We start from the raw sequence: 18,972 nt of genomic DNA on the forward strand, positions 1-18,972 counted from the left end.
GTATGGCGCATACATATCCTTATTGTGGGTTACATATGTTTACTAAGTCTTTGTGCTTACGTGGGCTTTATTACTTGTGACAGTACCAGTAATTATCTGTAATCCGGTTAACGGACGTTTGCAAAACACACGTTCACCTTTACATATTTAACTGTCTGTACAGCACAGACGCATTCATTACACTTTCACATTATATGTGCTGTAGTCGTTGTTCAACCGGGACTGCATTCATGTTGGCCGGATGCTGTAACCAGTATACGTTTGGTGTTCTGACTCATTTATATGCATACCCATAGTACATAGCTACATTAACATATGCCTCACCGCTTCACAGGCATCCATTCTCCTGCTGGGAAAAATGCGGTACTACATGTTACACATTCCCTATTCCCTACTGCTCTGGACCCAAGCTGCATATTTCATCACTGCAGGGATATTCAGAACCCAAAGGCTTATATTCCTGACACATACAGGTCTTTAATTGTCAGGGTGTTCATGTGGTGATCTGGGTTTAGGCTTGTCCGACTGGTGAACGGAACTGCCCTGACCATGTTCAAATGTCAGACAAAGCACATGGACAGGGATTGTCCATTTTAAACATTTAATCTGTTTACAGACACAGGTGTTTGGGCACCTGTCAGCAGCTTATGATGTTGGCAATAAATAATATGGGTGGGGGTGGTTATGATACATAATCCACGGAGAGTGGTGTTCCCATTCACATTTGACTATTTCCTGTATTAATTCTTATGAGGGTTATTATTTTGCACATGACGTAACTATGAATTAGCTACGGGTATGCAGTAGTACAGTCAACATATGTGACGGTTTGTTACAGTATATATGTATGGACCTCTGTAATACTGGGGACTACCCCACATCCTTCACAACATTTCCTGCTTATGTACATACTATTATTCAGTGAACTTTCGAAGCTTGTGAGAGCAGTGATTACATCTGTCCCTATTTGTCCACCCGTCCTTTTAGGCTTTGTCCAGGTTTTGTTGCTGTAATAGGTTGAAAGGTGGTGTTGGTATGTGATTGAGTTGAATATATACTGTCGATAATTCAGTGGGGAGTAGGGTTACCACTTGTTCCTCTTTGCGAGGGGAGGTCCCACTTTGGACAGTTGTGTCCTGCGATGACATCTAAGACATGGCAAATGTCCTGTGATTTTAAGACAATAATATATTTCTTATTTTCTGTACTAGTTGCATGATACAGGTATTTTGTATCTGGTACACATAACTATTATTTGGGATAGCATAAGCTATTCAAATGCTATGGCATAAGCTTTTATCTTGGCATACACGTGTAATTCTGTCCTTTGCACTGGCCGGGGGTATGTTTTATCCTGCAAATTGTTACATTTCTACAAGGGATGTCCCACCTTGGCCATCTGAACAGGTGGCAACCCTAGTGGGGTGGCCTACATGGTGGACAGCTGTTCCATCCTGCGTGGTATGAATTGCATGTCTGTGTAGAAACTGAACAGTAGTGTGACTGCACATACATGTTTTGTCCAGATGTGTACAGTAATGGACACCGTGGCGTGTAAACAACTCTGAGGTTTCAACAGGTTACTTATCCCACGCAGGATGTACAGACATTTTGCCGTAACATTAACTCGTGGGCATTTGGATTTACATACCTGTGATGGGATATTTACAATCGTGGGATACATATTTGCAATCCGGACACTGCCTAGGACGATACTTCCTACTACATATGGGGAATACTCGCTATGTGCAGGTGTACGGATGCGCAAGGCTGGTAGCTGGATTTGGTGGACATTCGGACATGGGTGCGGGTTATGTGCTATACTGGGGTTGTTGCATATTGCATTTGCATGCATGGGTTCTACTTTTGGATATCCCGGTTCCGCATATAGCATCCTATGTGTATGTGACGGTTACGTTCCTGCTCATGTGTATAGTACATTTTAATATACATATGTTTGTGTGTGTTTGGTATACAATTTGGACTGTCAGGTTTCTTTACGGTTGTTATATAGCCACAACTGGCCTGCTGTGTACTATTACTACCACTGTGGGACTGCTGGTGACCATACCCATGGGGCTAGACATGTGTATTGGCGGCGTGCTGACATGATGCGCTTCACTTCCACTGGGTATAACTTCTGACAGTGCAGTACATTACGGGCACACGATTTTAAATATCATTTGTTCCATGGACGGAAACTTATATTATGTTGCGTGCATTTCTGTTTGGTTCTCCATTTTGTGTGGCCGGGAACTGTCTTGCATGTTTTGCATACGTTTCATTATCCACGGACACTGATAGGTGCGATTACTATTGCAGGCAGGATATAATATTCAGCGGTTTAGGTTGCTCATCACCAGCCGACATTGACATGCCTCCAGGCGCACCTTAGTAATGCCCCATGCACTCGCAAAACGTGTCCTATGCACGTGGATGTGGTAGCGGTGCACCTTCATTAATATGCATATGGCGCTACTACACCATTTGTACGCCGCACGGCTGGCGCAGGCCTTACACCGGCCTTGCGCCGAGCTTCATGAATCCAGAGGTGTATTTAGTGAAATATGCTCTGTAATTGCTTTACTTTGCGAAATATACCTTGTAATAGTTGTACTTTGCGAAATAGCTTTACTGTAACACTACACAAACATGCAAACACTTTATACACTTCTGATAACTCAGTTATCTTTGCTTTATATGAATTACTTATGTTTTGCAAAAATGTGGTTGTTTCCCCTTATTTTATTCATTTTTATTCAATTCAGACTTTATTTCAAACATTTTCTATAGTAATTGGAATATTTCTATCAATATGGTACATATCTGTTTATGTGAAAATTATTTTTAATGTTCTGTATTTCTCGTTTCAGATTATGCGAAAGGAAATAGTGCTGAGAAAGTTTTAATACCTGAAATTAATTTCTGGCCTGTTTTGCAAAGTATGCACATTTAGGAATGATCCACTCCTGCATATTCTACCAGCTCCTAGCAAGTACCTTAAGTTGTTTTACCCAGGCCGCCTTTGACTTTATGCCCCTTGGATATGCCAGTTCTGATTCCTTGTCCTTTAGACATGCCGTTTCTTACACTATGTACTTTTAGACATGCCACATCTGGCACCATGTCCTTTAGACATGCCACTTCTGACACCATGTCGCTTGTTTGTCTCTAGCACGAAGGCTGGGGTTTTCGTTTAGATGCTTTAATACTTAGAAACACATAACAATGGATAACATCATCATTAAATACAAATAAACTAGTTAACAGACAGGCCTTACATACATACATGCTTACATCTCAACTGCTTACTACAAAATGGCAGTCAGGCTTGCACTTGCTCAGTATTTATACACTTGTGCAAGCCCTTAGATAGCTTCTTAAAGGTATACACACACATATTGATCTACCAGTAATAAGTAAAATTCTTAGCAGAAGTGCCATGCTAATGGACCTTTGTTAGTGAGATATAAAGCGTTGGCACCATTTTGTGCAGCACTGCTCATTACCATTTAAGTGTGGAAGAAAGGGATTTCAGTAAAGATTTAGCAGAGTTTCAGTTTGACTGAGTTAATATAGGAATTACATAGTTAATGAAGGAATCCTGCCTGGTTAAGTATCACAGCAAGAAACAAAAAAGCTATTGACAGTAAACAACAAACCAGCAGATGTGCAGGTCAGTAATCTTGGTATTACCCACTGCCTTGAGAAGCTTGTGACTGTGCCCAAAGATTCCAGGATGATGTGCATGAAATGGAGTTCAGGGATGAGTTCACTGGTGACAAATGTAGCCTCCATAGGTGTTTCCATGAGCCACATTGCAAATGCTGTTCCAGAGGCCATGTCTTCTGTGCTTGAGGCAGGATCCAGATATAAAGATGTCAGATACAGACCATCCTAAGTCACACCAGACTGACAGTTGGATATATGGCAACACTGTCAGCCATAATTTCACAGCTTGCCATTTTCACTCATGTGCATCACTAAGCTATACTGCTCAAATGTCCAGAGTTTTCCAGAATGTCCAGATTTTTGCCTGATATTTTTGGCCCCTTCTTCATAACATTTGTGGATTTCTGGAAAATCATTCAGGACTGATGCCACTAAATAATGGCACAAATTTGAGTCTGGATCTCTCAGAAAAAGTATGCTAATACCAAATTTGTTATTCTAACAACTTCAAAGTTTGTACAACAAATATTTAATATCTGTCCATATTTTTGAATCTTTGTCCCCCCCCCATTATTTTAGGCTTTGTCGAGATTTCTTGTAATAAAGGCTTGAGAGGATTTATCCAGGTCATGGCCAATGGCATTCCTCAACCTCAGCACTTGGGCTACATCTTCAAGCAACATATGAATGATCACATAGTTCTACTCACAAAATGGTTACTGCCTATGAAAAAGGGTGGCAAGCTGTGTGTATCCATTCCCTGTTGCCTATGTACACACAGCTTGCCACCCTTGTTCATAGGCACTAACCATTTTGTGGGTAGCAATGCTCATCAAAATTAGAGCACATTAAACTCCATCAGTGTGAATGCTCACAATCTTGTATTTCTATCCCTTCCCTACCATGGACCTCATCAAACCCTGACAACACAAACCAGCATATTGGACAATGCTAGCAGTTATGTAATTGCACCTTGACTCCAGCACTGCAGGATCAAAGGCCTTAAATATTTTACTTATCCTGATACAGTAGTACAATTTTCATTATAATCAGTAACCTACAGGGTGCTCCAAGGTGGCCTGGGTCTTGCTTTTCAAGCCATGAAAGATTCAATTGTATTTGACCTTCTCTTTTTTCAAATCAGTGGCTCTACAAATACCCTCATTAGGTGCCTAAATCTACACCAACAAATAAATAAATAAGAGTCACTGGAAAGATAGGGTTCTAACTAAAAGTATTCCCAGACTGAGGAATAAGTTAACACTACAGGTCAAACAAAGTATCACTTTTATAACCTTTAAGACTAATGTTGATGATTAAATGGTTAGACAACAATCTGCACCAGAATTGTGATGTACAGCCTTAGTCAATTTGGGATATAAGCACTATTAAGTGCTTGAAAAGGGAGGTACAGTCTTTTAACTGTGTCTATTTAAAGGCGTATGCAGCTTAGTATCTAATGGTCCTCATGATCTCTTGTTAGTATCATTCTAATGTTCCTACATGATTCCTGATTCTCTACTCTCTACTAGACTAGATGGCTACTGTGTTCACCACCTATGACCAAACCCCATGTCATAATGTTGCTGTCACCTGTCACAGTATCCCCATTTGTGCAAGTGATGATGACTGTGTCGAACCAACCCATAACATGTGTGGATATGATGATTCTGATGCATAGCTTGACCAGTCCATGCACTACCCACCATATGATGGGTATAACACTTGCATTATTTTGTTTTTTGTTGTCTACATCACTGCCCATAGCTATGGACTAAATGCCTCCTCTTTAGCAGTGCATTGTCCCACTTCTGCCTTGGCTAGAGTTCTTCTGATGAATATTCCCCACTTGACTCACCATTCTTCACTTTTAGTGATGGTACAGCTGGTATGGAAATTCTGCCATGATGTTCATTTACCATTCCAACTATTTGTGAAATGCCATATTTTGCAGCAGTACACATACAGCAAAAACATTGACACAGATTTATAGGCTCTATTGCAATGCCCTTCCTGATATATCTAAGTAATGCAAACATTCCTGAAGTAGACTGAACACCCATACCACTAGATTACACATTTTGGCATATGCTGTTTTACAGGTCATTTCCTGCATGGCTTGGGGCTATGGATGCGGTTCATCAACTACAGCTCTAGGGCATATCCAGCACTGCATGCAATATACAAAAGATAGCATACTATATGTGGTCTGGTCTCTACATATCTGGTGCCTGTGTGTACATTCCTGTCTATGTAACCTGTGTGTGCACTTACTAGATAGAAGCCCCATGGGAAATCCACTCTTTTGTTATAGCCGGATGTGAGAATCATGGGAATACCTAGGTGGGTACATGGGCACATTAAATAAAATGCCCTGGACATTACATAATTACTGATCACTTTGTATTTTTATTGCCGTATTGCAATCCATCTAGACCAGGTGGGCACATGAGGGCAGAGTGTGTTTGTGTGTGTGTGTGTGTGTGTGTGTGTGTGTGTGTGTGTGTGTGTGTGTGTGTGTGTGTGTGTGTGTGTGTGTGTATGTATGTGTGTGACTTCAGGATAACAGGCAGTACCATAAATGCTCTCATGGTATTGGATCTCTACCCTGCAGTCCTGAGAAACCAGATGAGCTCCCCCTATGTGCTACAACATAATGTTAAAAATTGGTTCTGACACCTGTGATATCCCTAACTTAACTGTATCTATGATGGTTAAAGCTTTAAAGACTGCAATACCCACAGGAATGGACCTGCATTGCATCCCTCTCAATTAATCTTGTGATTACTACTGTTCAGCGAGTTTCCTTACATTCTCCATATCTCCACAGCAATGGTCCTCATTTGCTGGTCACTCAGCTGATGGAATGCCAGGCACGGTCTATTCTTCCTGCATTTGCCCAGAGAGCCATGATGCTCATCATTGTGGGCACAGGATCTGATGGTAGTCAATAACATATGCTGCTGAAGTCTAGTTACTGCTGCTACTCCAAGAATTGTGTTCCTCATGCACACCATGATTTTCTTTGTAAAAAATGCACCATGGCATGGCGCACCCACTTTATACATTTCTGTTTCAGTCTCATATTTTAGGACTCATCATTTACATGCAGCATATGCCTAATTTCTTTGCCATTATTCATTTTTTATGTACTTTGCATGCCACACTCTTTTGTTCCTTGTGTGATATTGATACCTGTGTCTTAGAATCACCCACATCATGAGCATTGCCATTACCAAGCTAATTTGCAATTAACAATAAACTACATGCCTGTGAATCCTGTGCTATAACCAAATTAGATGAAATGTCTCTCCTTTGAAAAACCTCTGGATCCTTTGAATAGTAATCTATGTAAATGAAATAATGAAAACCATTGACTGAAACAACTTAGTATCAGGTATGGTCCATGGCCTTTCTCAAATTCCATGTTGAATCATCTGTTTTTTTTTTCAGATTACTTTTGTGAAACATATTACATGCTTGACAGTTCTTTGCCAGCATTTCAATTTGATGAGACATACCAAAACATGTTTCATGTATTCTCTAACACATTTTGTTTCTCTGTTGGTTAGACACTATTATTCCACTTGCAACTGGCTTTGTCATATCATAGTAACAACAAACTGCAGACTGTGTCTCTAATTTCTTTAGTACTGTACAATCTTTCCATTGTGTTTACTCTAATGCCTCACTATAGCCATCTGAAGCAATCTTCTCAAAGGCATCAGCATGTCAGGTAGGAATGAACCTGGATAAGTCCTGCACTATAACAAGAAATATTAGCACAAGTTGTTTATCTGATTTGTTTTCCTCTTTGGACTACTGGTGTCACTTTCTGTAGATCAATTTGCTAACCTCACTGCATCAAGACATGTACTATATATTTGATATCATTCACACATATATTCACATTAGACTTCATTAAAGTTGGAACAATTTCATCATACATTTCTAGCATCTTTCTTATTATCTCATGTTCCACTTTGGTTTTGCTTCAAACCAAGATGTCACCTGTGATGTTTACAACTCCTTCCACACTCTTAATAATTTGTATGACAGATTTCTGAAAGACCATATGTGCTGAAGAAATATCAAATGACATATTCAAGAATATGTATCTTCCCAATGATATGTTGAAAATGCACATATTTTACTTGTGTTAATCGTTTTTAACAGAAATCCTAGCTAGCATCAAACATTGTGAAATATTTAGCTATAGGTGACAGGGACATGACATATTCAACAGTCTTAAGTGACTAATAATCCTTTAAAAGTGGCCTTTGCACATCTTGTGAATCTATACAAATTCTGATCGTTCTGCTTAAGTGCAGTCGCCATACTGATTTACAATTCTTCAGTAAAATAGACTCAGTCTATTTTGCAATCACTCCTGCCCCATTCACTTAAATCCCTTTTTTAATTTTCTGCCTTAATAAAATAGAAAGTTTCTTTGGTACATGTAGAGATAGTACAATGCCTAATACTCTACTGACCTGAAATGCAGCCCAGATTAGTGAACAGGTCAGCTTGACTTTCTCTTGTCCTGACAGCTGCTATTTTGTCCATATTAATCTATAATGTGACAGTATGCACTGCATTTTCATTACACCCGTATCACGTTGCACTTAATTATTTTATTTTACTACATGAATTTGCAAGATGTCTGCTTTATGAACATGTAAACCACCTACTCTACAAATCTATGAATCGTCTTACATGACTGCAGATATTTGCTTTCACAAACATGAATCATACACTGCATGAATGTTTATTTGACTTCACAAATATGTGAATGTTTGCTTTTACCAGCTGCATACTCCCAATGACCATTCTGACACTGCATTAGTACACTGAGTATATGCTTTAGCATGACCAGTTTGTTCAGTTGCAGTTCTTCCAAAAATAGTGGGTTGTTATAATGACAAGAGTTTGAAATATGGTCGCATGTTCTATTTTTCTAAGTATGCACAGTTCACATTAACACAGTGATTTGAGCTAATGGGATGAATAAGTTAATAATGTAGCCTTTGAGCATTTTTCTGTGTCATGCAAACCCAAATATTTGAATGCAAAAATTGCACTCTGCATCAGTACCATGCTTAAATTAAATCTTTGTCACTAATACATCCATGCCAGAGCTACCCATCTGGCAGTGTAAACACTGGCTCTAGGTGACTTGGTCACATTGATTTTTTGTTGATATGACCACTCCAACCCCATGTAAAAATGGAAAGAAGGAGATTGGTGAAGATGACACAAGTTCTCTGATCAGTGCTTGCATTTCTGGAAACTGTCATATGATTTTTGCCTTTTCCAAAGTTGCAGTATTTACTGAAAACATCTATGGCATTCACAGTTTTAAAGCAGGATATGAGCTATTTCAAGTTTGTGGCTGAATGATTTAACTTGTACATGCTTGATTTATTTGCAGAGCTGTTCTCTTTTTTATTTGCATTTTTTAAATGATTGAGTAAACCACATTTTCAAAATTCTGTTTTAAAAACAGGACAGAGTTAGCTTTCTTGTGTGAAAGCAAAACTGGGGCAACATTGCATGTTTTCAAGTGATTATCTCTAATATGTCACCATGGCCTGGCTCCATGTTACATTTTACTACCATGCATTTTCTCCATTGTCTCACATGAATTTGTGGTACAGTTTAACTTTCTTTTGCTCCTGTATAATCCTATATATAACCATTTCCTCTGCAAGCTTTCTCATTTGGAAATGTGTTCATTCATTTGTTTTGCACACATTCACACCTTTATCAAGTATTATATCTTATTCAATCAGAAGTTTACTTCTTATTTTATCATTTTATGCAACAAACAATTATGTTTCTTGAGAACAGATTATGCAGCTCACCAGGCTCATGTGGCCCTTGATTTCTAGTAAAAAATAAATTATGAATTCATGACAGATATTTCTTAAGATCATAATTCCACTCCGAATCTGTCCGAATCTGTCATTTACACTACTTTAATTTGCTGCTCTTTAGTGAAATTAATTATGTTAAATGCCTTTATTGTGTCTTCACTAGCAAGATGAAAAAATGTGATCACCTTTGCTTCTTTGTTTATATCTGCTATCCGGCCACACTTTCTAATTTGCTGCATAATTTCCTTGAAGAACCAAAAACAATGTCAGGTTTAATGTTAAAAGTACTGCTAAGATGAATATGCTTGCAATTTGTAATAGTGGTATTAGTATTGCTTTGCTCAAACATACATTATTTTGCCAATGTGATTGAAGTAAATAATCTGTGAAACTTTTGAATATGTTTTAGCAATTTATGGTATTTCCTTTCTTTTTTTCCTTAATGTTTCACTCATTTCAGTTGCAGTTGCTGAGTTTCATAATACAGCATTCTTCTCTTTATCAGGGCTCAGTACCTATTATGCATTCAGACTAGTTTGTAAACTGTGGGGAAGTTTCAATATTTGTCAGAGACCCAATTATCTCTAGATAGATTCTTGCATCCAAAATACAGGACTTAGTTAACTTCAAATTACCCTAAATGAGACAAATTATCACCATCAACATTCCTTCTGAACCATACAAATTTCTAAATTAACTTACTGAGCTACTCATGTATAAAATATTTTTGATGGTTGACTTCAACTATCTCTCAATTAACTGGGTCATGTACACCATAAAGTTTGGATATGAGTAAAGATTCCTAGACTTCATAAATGTTATCTTCCTTGTACAAATAGTTAACCAGACCAGTAGGAGTCAAAATCTTCTTGACCTTTTCTTCACTAATATTGCTCCTACTTGAACTACTCATATAATTTCCGCATCTCTGGTCATATCTAATCAAAAATCAGTAATCTTCTCCTTTAGGGCATCTAAACATATCACAATGAACAGCTCTGCATACAGGGACTTTAAAAGACTGACTTATGAAAACAAGGAGATAAGCTCTCAAAATTCAACTGCAAGATTTCCAGTCCCCATGTAGCTTCAGCTACCACTTATGCCAATGAATATTACTCCCGCATAACAAATAGCAAACCAAGCAGTCTCAAGCAGAACCAAGCATATTTAAAGGAAATGCAAAATAAACTACCTTGGTGGAATGGCAACATTAATTACTATGATTAATAACAGAAATAACTAATTACGGCTTATAAGAAACCAAAATCCATTAACATTAATGACTGTATCAAAACAACAGCAAATGTCTAAATGTTATCATAAGGAAGATCAAAGCTGGACATAAACTAAAACTGGAATCTGAAGCCAATGCTAATTCTAAGCCCTTCTGCAAGTACATCAAATGATTAACAAATAACACACAGCAATACTCCAAATCAGTTCATAATGGTGTTATCCACTATAGCCTAAAAGACATTGCTAGTAAACTTGTAGATAAATTTAGTGCCAACATCACACCAAAAAACAGTTATTGAAGCTTTACAACTTTTTGAGTCCCTTCTCCCAATAAACATGCCTAAACTGCATACCCTAAATCTAACAATTCTACCTCTATAGACCCTGCCAAATATGCACTCTCTGAATTTGTCCTAGAATTGTTCAGCTTAAACACATCCACAGGGTATATTCCGGAAAATGGTTACCATTATGCCATTCTATCCACATCACATCTTAGGAAAAATAGATCACTCAGCTTAACAAGACTAATTTGCAAACACCATGGAGCATATTATATATAATTTAATAAGTTCCAATATAAAAATATATTGTTCAAGACCCATACATTATAGTTTTATCAGTGGAGATCTCTTGTATTTGATTTAGTAAACCTCTTTGAAAAAGTCATCAGAGCTGTACCCAGCAGCCATGCAGTTCATCCAGTGTACCTGGGTCCAGCCAGGGCCTTTGACACTTATCCCTCATATTGCAATTATCAATAAAATTAAATGTGTTTAGGCCCTTATATTGTAAGAGAGAAAGCAAAATGGCTGGTGTCAGGTCAGAAAAGAAAAACAATGACTAGTGGTATTCCCCAAGGCTTAGTGTTGAATCCCTCCTGTTATGTTTGTCTGATCTTCAAGCCAGTAACTATACATATGGTTAACCAAACTTGCCAATAATCGCAAGCTGGATCTAGTCTTTCATTTAGCATCTGATACAATGCTACTACAACAAATACTAAATCATACAAATCATGAATTTATTAGAAAGCATCTTAAATTAAATTGAAAAAGTGTACCATTGTTACCTTAGATAAATAAATATTTCTAGCAGCAAACATATAGACAGCACCTATTCCAGACTGCTATGGTTATCAGAGATCTCAGCATCTTCATAGACAACTCCCTGTTATTTGGCTTCAACTTAGCAACAGTAGTCAAGAAATTATTTTGCCGAGACCATTTAATAAGTAAATATATCTTATCTAGGTCAAAAAAGGTTATCATTTTCTATATTCTGCCCTAATCAGATCATTTATAAAATATAATGTCCCTTTTAGTACATATCTATCAAGACACATCACCTAGCTAGAAACCCCCATAAGGTTACAAACTGAAATCATCATCAGACTAAAGATACTCATATACCAAGACAGGCTTGAAAAGCTACCCCTGTACTCATGTCTCTTATGGACTGGAGTGAGGTGGTTTATGTTTAGCATTTTATGCTCTTAAGGACCCAAAGCTTTTGCTGTCCTACACTTCCATAAACAAGGTGATTTCACAAATACTCAAAAACATGTATCTCTACCAACAAACAATCACGTTGGACGGACAGATTTATTATTCATTCCCCCCATCTCTGTAATAATATTCCATTACATATAAAATAGTGATAACTTTGCTTTGTTTAAGGCAGACCTTAATGAGTGGATACACACCCTTAAATACATCCCGGGCTTGTCTTGTTTTGTCCTCCTGTAGGCAGAACATGTCCATTTGGGGGGGGGGGGGTGGATTGTTAAGATGATTATGGTCCATGGGATGACTCTGCCTTGTAAACTCTATGAACCTATGACTCCATGAATACCTCATCGTAAGTTTAGTCACTGTGGTATGTCAGAGAGAAATTATTATTACATGTTTAAAAATCAAATGAAAGAAGAAAACTTTGTGAAAGCTGGACTAATTTAAATTGGCTATTTGAAAATTATAATGTTGGTTGACCATGTCAAATACAGCTATACTTATTTTTATTCTTGATATGAAAAGAAAATATTTTATTGTTTGTGTCTTTCGGCTTTTCCCAGTTAGGGATCGCCACAGCGGAACGCCGGTCCGCTAATGATTGGTAGTAGAGTTTTACATGCTGGCTTGCCAGGCCTAACACACACTTTCAACGAAGGAACACCCATTCACGGATGTCGCCACACAGAAGACGCTCTAACTGAGAATCGAACGGGCAACGTCTAACTGTGAGGCGACAACGCTACCGCAGCACCACCACCGCAGTTTTTATAACCTATTTTATTTTTCACTGTAAATACTTTCTTTGTAGTTATTTTGATTTCTTGTTTCTATTGTTATTTGAAAATTAAAAAAATAAAATCAGAAAATAAATTGTATTAATTTTATTTTCAGATTTCACCTATTGCTCTAGTAGCAGTTTAAACTACAATTCTCTCTCTCTCTTTTAATTTTCTCATCAGTTGCAAATGCACGGATAATTAACAATCCCTGTCCTGTTGCCTCTTCACCTGTGTGTCCTGTAAGAAACGTAGAGCAGTAAATAATGCTAGAACTGGGTTTAATCAGTTTTGAACACCATGTAATATCATTTGGTTTCTTTTCTATATGTTGTTGACTACTATGAAGGAACTATAATAAAGAAACAAGAAAGAGCCATGCACATGTACATTAACAGTTAATTGATCTGAAAGACAACTGCTTCATGTTGGATTACTATGTAACACACTGCAATTGCTTAACATTTTGAATAAGAGGTATTAAAAGAGATACTGTCTGTATATAAGAATTACAGAAGTTACTATTGGTTTGTGTGGTTTGGGTGGAGAATGAGAGGGTAGAATGTGCAGGGCTCATGTTCATAGATATTAACAACAAATGTTTTAATTTGTTGGGAATTTATGTACAGTGTATTGAGAGGAATGAACCTTGGGTGGAGATGGTTAAACAAGGTTATGTGAACGATAGTGAATGGGATCATAATTATGGAGATGATGTTAAATTGTGTCAACAGACATGGGTGCTCCTGCCTCCTTATTTATGTTAGTTGGTTAGTGAGCTAGTAGCAACACATTCCAGAGGGTTCTGGGGAGGAACTAGACAAGATGGTGAAAGGGTGAAGATTTTTTTAAATTTGTTCACAGGTTGTTTTATTGGAAGAATTGAATCAGATATATAAAGAATGTTGCATGGTTTAAGCAATTTGGAGGGTAAATTGGGTCTTAGCTTCTGTCAATTAAACTCAGTGATTGTGTCCTTTGATCATGGAGGTGATGGGAGGCTAGGGCTCCCTGTAGTTAGAAAGAAGCTGAAGTATCTAGAAATTTGGTTGCACACTACCATCAGACAGACTGCAATGAGGAAAGAAGAAAAGTGTATTAGACAGGTGGAGGACCAGTTTGGAAAATGATGAGGAAGTTGGAAGGATATCTTATCAAGGATAATATGTTTACTTTGCATTATGGTATTGCCACGAGTCATAGTCAAGAAGTGGTTTGCAATCTTCAAGACTGTTGTTAGCCATATGTATGTATGTGTGCACGTGTGTGTGTGTGTGTGTGTGTGTGTGTGTGTGTGTGTGTGTGTGTGTGTGTGTGTGTGTGTGTGTGTGTAGAAGTCTGAGAAAGGTGTGCTGTAAGGAAAAGGACGATATTGGTTAAGTGAGGGAGGGATACCTGAATTCCAGAGAGGAGAGACGTCATGGTAGTTAATTTGGGTAGATGGCAATTTCAGATGGCAGAGTACACTAGCTGGTGCAGGAGGAAAGGTAGAAAAAGAAGCTGTGAAAGGGTTGTCTAAACAGAAGAAAGAGAGATAAGGAAGTGGAAACAGACACGGTGTGGAATATGTCCTCTTCAGGAAAATGTAAAACGTGTAGCAGGGAAGAAGGAACTGGAGGGAAATGGATAGGAGAAAGATATTGTCAAGGAGTGAGTGTGAAACTGGTGAATATTGATCAGTGTACTACCTCAATAGACAAATCTAAGTAAATAAATAAGGTATGGGATTTATGGACAGAGAGGAAGAACAGTTCTAAAACATGGGGAAGTGATAAAAATGAATTTGGGCTTTAGGAGGAGGAGGATCGGAGAGCAGGAGATCATTAGTGATTATATGAAAAAGGAAAGCAATGTGGTTAGAAAAGATTTTTAGTGGCTAGCATTGGTGTGTAAGAGGCAGAAGGGAAAGTTGTGAAAGATGTATGCAATAATAGGGATGGGTAAGGCAAGAAAGAATGGGAAAAGTTGAAGGAAGTATGAAGAGGCAAGAACTCTGAACACAGTTCAGGTGAATGGAATTGTGAGATATGGCTGGAATTTCAAATTCATAAAGGGTGGGAATAATTAGGGATCAGAAGAAACAGCACACACATGGTATAAGATGCAAAGAAGATTGAAAAGGTAAAGGTTTATGGCTCAACACAATTGCTGGAGATAAAACAGGGAGTTACAGAGTCAGCACATGTGGTTGGACTGCTTCAATGTAATCAGGTTATGGGAAGGAGACAGTTTCTGAGAGAAAGTACATAGTAGAGATTTGCAGAGAAGTGGGGATCTGGAGTTGTTTGGAGTGGGGGGGGGTTATGCTTGAAGATTATGGCAGGATGAGTAAAAGACAGTTTTCACAGACATTGAAGAAGAACTGGGAGAATTACAAGAGCTAAGCAGTAAGTCATTGCATGTAAAGTGTGGGAGGAAAGTAACAAAAGTACCTAGAGGTATTTTGTCCTCTAAAAAAGAAATGGTCAAAATATCTGTAAAGTTTACTGGAGAGAGAGAGATAAAAGACTGTAACTTAAGAAGTAAGCAGCATTTTCTCTGCTAAGTCTTTATTTTTCATTTAGGATATACACAGCTGTAGCTGAACCAGATGTGCTTTTCGTCTTAAATTATTGTATGCCTTTGTCAGCCTTAGAGTACTATGGATATGTAGAAATGGTGTAATAATGCACTGTTTTGTCCATCTGTTGCACATTTTGAAAAAAAAATGGAGACAAAAATGCTTAATTACATTTGATATGCTTTAAAAATACTTTTCTACCTTGGATTTATAGAAATTAGAATTCTGCTGTGAATTCTCAAGTCTCACATTCTGGTTATAATCAAAAAGAAAAGCAAAAGACTTGAAAATAAAGTGGCAAATCATGTTATTGGAAATCTTATGGAAGTCTTTTCCCCTATGATTTGTGCATTATGAAGCCCCAAAACAGCTGAAACTCACTGAGCATGGACAGCTAGAGATTTTATGAATGTTCACTGGGGACAATACTGGTTCTGAATGCTCGGGGACCACATGAGTGTTAAGGGTGGGAAGTACTGGATGCTGTGACAAAAGTTTGCAGAAGACATTTCAGGTTTATCAACAGACTGGTTTGTACTGCATTAGGTGAAAAAACTGTTTGTTTGACATGTACTAGCTGTAGATATATATTCAATGCGCTATTCGTCTCCTTTCATGTTTTGTGTATATGTGATTTACTTTTAGGCTGTTTTACTTGACATTTTTAAGGTGTTTGTGTTTCTTGCAGAGTGTCTTGGTAGATGAATATTCATTATCAATATTCAAAGTATGAACTGAGCTAGGATGGTTACATCCTGAGACGTGTTACATCCTGCTGAGTTCTTAGCTTATTTTAGTAATTACTGTATTTCAGGAACATTTCAGTTATGGGATAGAAATAACCAGGAAAAAGTCATTATTAACTAGACTAACAAATATAACATAAGAGCTTTAGAACCCATGACTCATGGTCACCTAGAGGGAAGATGTGGTTGTAGTATCAAACAAATATGTATATAAATGGCAGCAGATTCAAATAAAACATCAGTATCATCATCATCATCATCATCATCATCATCAACCATCTTTTTTCCCATGTAATTCTAACAGTGGTTGGGCTGTTGCCATCTTCCTCAGTTCAGTGCTACTCTCCTACCTTCTTCAACAGTCATGCCTAACAGTTGCAAGACTTCTTTCATGCAATACAACAATCCATCTATTTGCTGGGTGCCCTCATTTCTTCCTGCGTTTGTCCTGTTTCTGACCAAATCTTCTTCACCAAATTATTTTCTGCTTTCTTGATCATATGCTCAAATCACCTTAATCTGTTGTCTTTGGCCTTTTCTACAATTGGTGCTATTTCTGTTTTTACTATGATGTCATAATTTCTCCATCTTTCTCACAATGTGCATCTTATCATCCATCTCAGGCGCATCATCTCTACTTCGTCTAGCTTCCGCCACTGGTGTTTTCATTGTCGAGGTTTCTGTACCACAGGGAAGTACTGGTCACAATACAATTTTGTACAGCTTTTTTTCAGGTTCTTTGGCATTCTTTTGTCATACACTACCTCTGACACTCAGTGCCCCTCTGATGCTAGCTTTGACCTCATTCAGACTTCTCCTCAACCATCCCTTCCAGAAGCTTGAAGCTGTTAACCTGTTCCACTATTTCCCCCTATCTCAATTTTCACCCTCTTCTGATTTTCCCAATTTACTGCCATGACAACTGTCTTGTCTGTATTCAGTTTTTTGCCTAGGTGCCTTTAGTTTTTGCATCCCCCCAATCATTTGCTGAAGTTCCGGTTCAGAGTCTTCCTGTAGTGTCACATTGTCTGGATATAGCAGCTTTGTTGACCCATTTCCTCCATCCTGTTTGCTAATGTAGTCCGTCACCAGTATGAACTGTAGTGGGCTCAAAGTCGAACCCTGATTCCCATTCCCTCTGGGATGTGAGTCTGAACATTGTGTATACTTGGGTCCTTGTACATAGCCTGAACTAATTCTAGCAATGTTTCTAGGACTTCAAAGTATCACATGACCACCCAAATCAACTTACTTAAGAACTTCTCATATGCTTTCTCCAAGTCAAGGAATGCTCAGTTGGATTCTTTTTTCACCTCTAGATTTCTTTCCACTATCTGTTTCACTGCAGACATCAGCTGGTTGTCCAGGATCCTGATCTGAATCTGAACTGCTCACCTCCCATCTTAATTTTTACTACTCTGCATATTTATTTTTCAGATATCCTCTCCAGCACTTTCATGCAATGTGACAAGAGTGTGATACCTCTTTACTAACTACAGTTGTGAATATCACTTTTCTAAGGTAGGCTTTTCTTCCGTTTTACTCTTTCATCATAGGCTGTACATGAGGTAGTGCAGATTCTGTGTATTTTTCTTCTTTCAGGAGCTGCTGGAAGCACTTCTTCCATATACCTCTGATGACCTGTGGACTGGTGAGTAGGTTGTTGCTGGCAACCTTAATGAACAGTATGTGATTACTATCTTCTTTATTTTTCAGTCTTTGCCTTGCAACCTGGTAGAATCCCTTTGTATCACATGCTGACTCACTTACCAGACGCTGGTAAAGTGCCTCTGATGCTTTGCTCTTTGCTATTAAGTGTTCTCTTAGCCTGTTTGTTAGCCAATCAGCATTCCTTCTCAGCTTGCTCTACCTTTTCTATATCTCACTATTTCCTGCACTCATTCTTTCTTTTTCTAGTTTCCTGGACTGCTGCATTTCACCACTGCTTTCCATATGTACCTTATTTCCATACCTGGCTCAGCTTCTTATTTGTTTTATAGTTTGCACACATTCTAATTTGAGACAGTGCCATTCTTCTTTGACTTCACCTCATCTAGTTCCTCTTTTTCCTGAGGCATTAGGGTCCTGCATATTAATTTGAACTGTTATGTTTCTCTCCAATCAACAACATGATCTTCAGCCTAACCTTATACCATTCTCTGTCCACTACTTGCAGCTGACTGTGGCCACCAATGGTCTGTGCAGTGGGCTGTTTCACTGGGGATGACTTTGCAGTCTCTAATTCTACCCCACTGCCTTTTTCTTAATAGAAGTAAGTCTGCCTGAGTTGCATGTTGGGCACTGTTTCACTTGCTGAAGCATGTGCTGGATATCATCAAACCATTTTCCAGACAGCAGTCTACAATGGTGTCTTATCCATTATTCCTTTTGCTCCACCTATGATGACAAAGGCAGTCCTCCTATCCTGTTCTGTCTGCTCCAGTATGGGTATTATAGTCTCTCACACTATAAACACCAGCTCATATTGTCCTGCTCTATCTAGTAGGTCATTTGACTGCTGTTTGAATGCAGTCTTTTCCTTGTCACCACAACCTGTTGTGAGGCATATGCTGAGATTATGACAACTGC

The sequence above is a fragment of the Protopterus annectens genome, chromosome 4.part0 (genome assembly GCF_019279795.1).
Source record: "Protopterus annectens isolate FY-2018-M chromosome 4.part0, PAN1.0, whole genome shotgun sequence".
Taxonomy (NCBI): Eukaryota; Metazoa; Chordata; order Ceratodontiformes; family Protopteridae; genus Protopterus; species Protopterus annectens.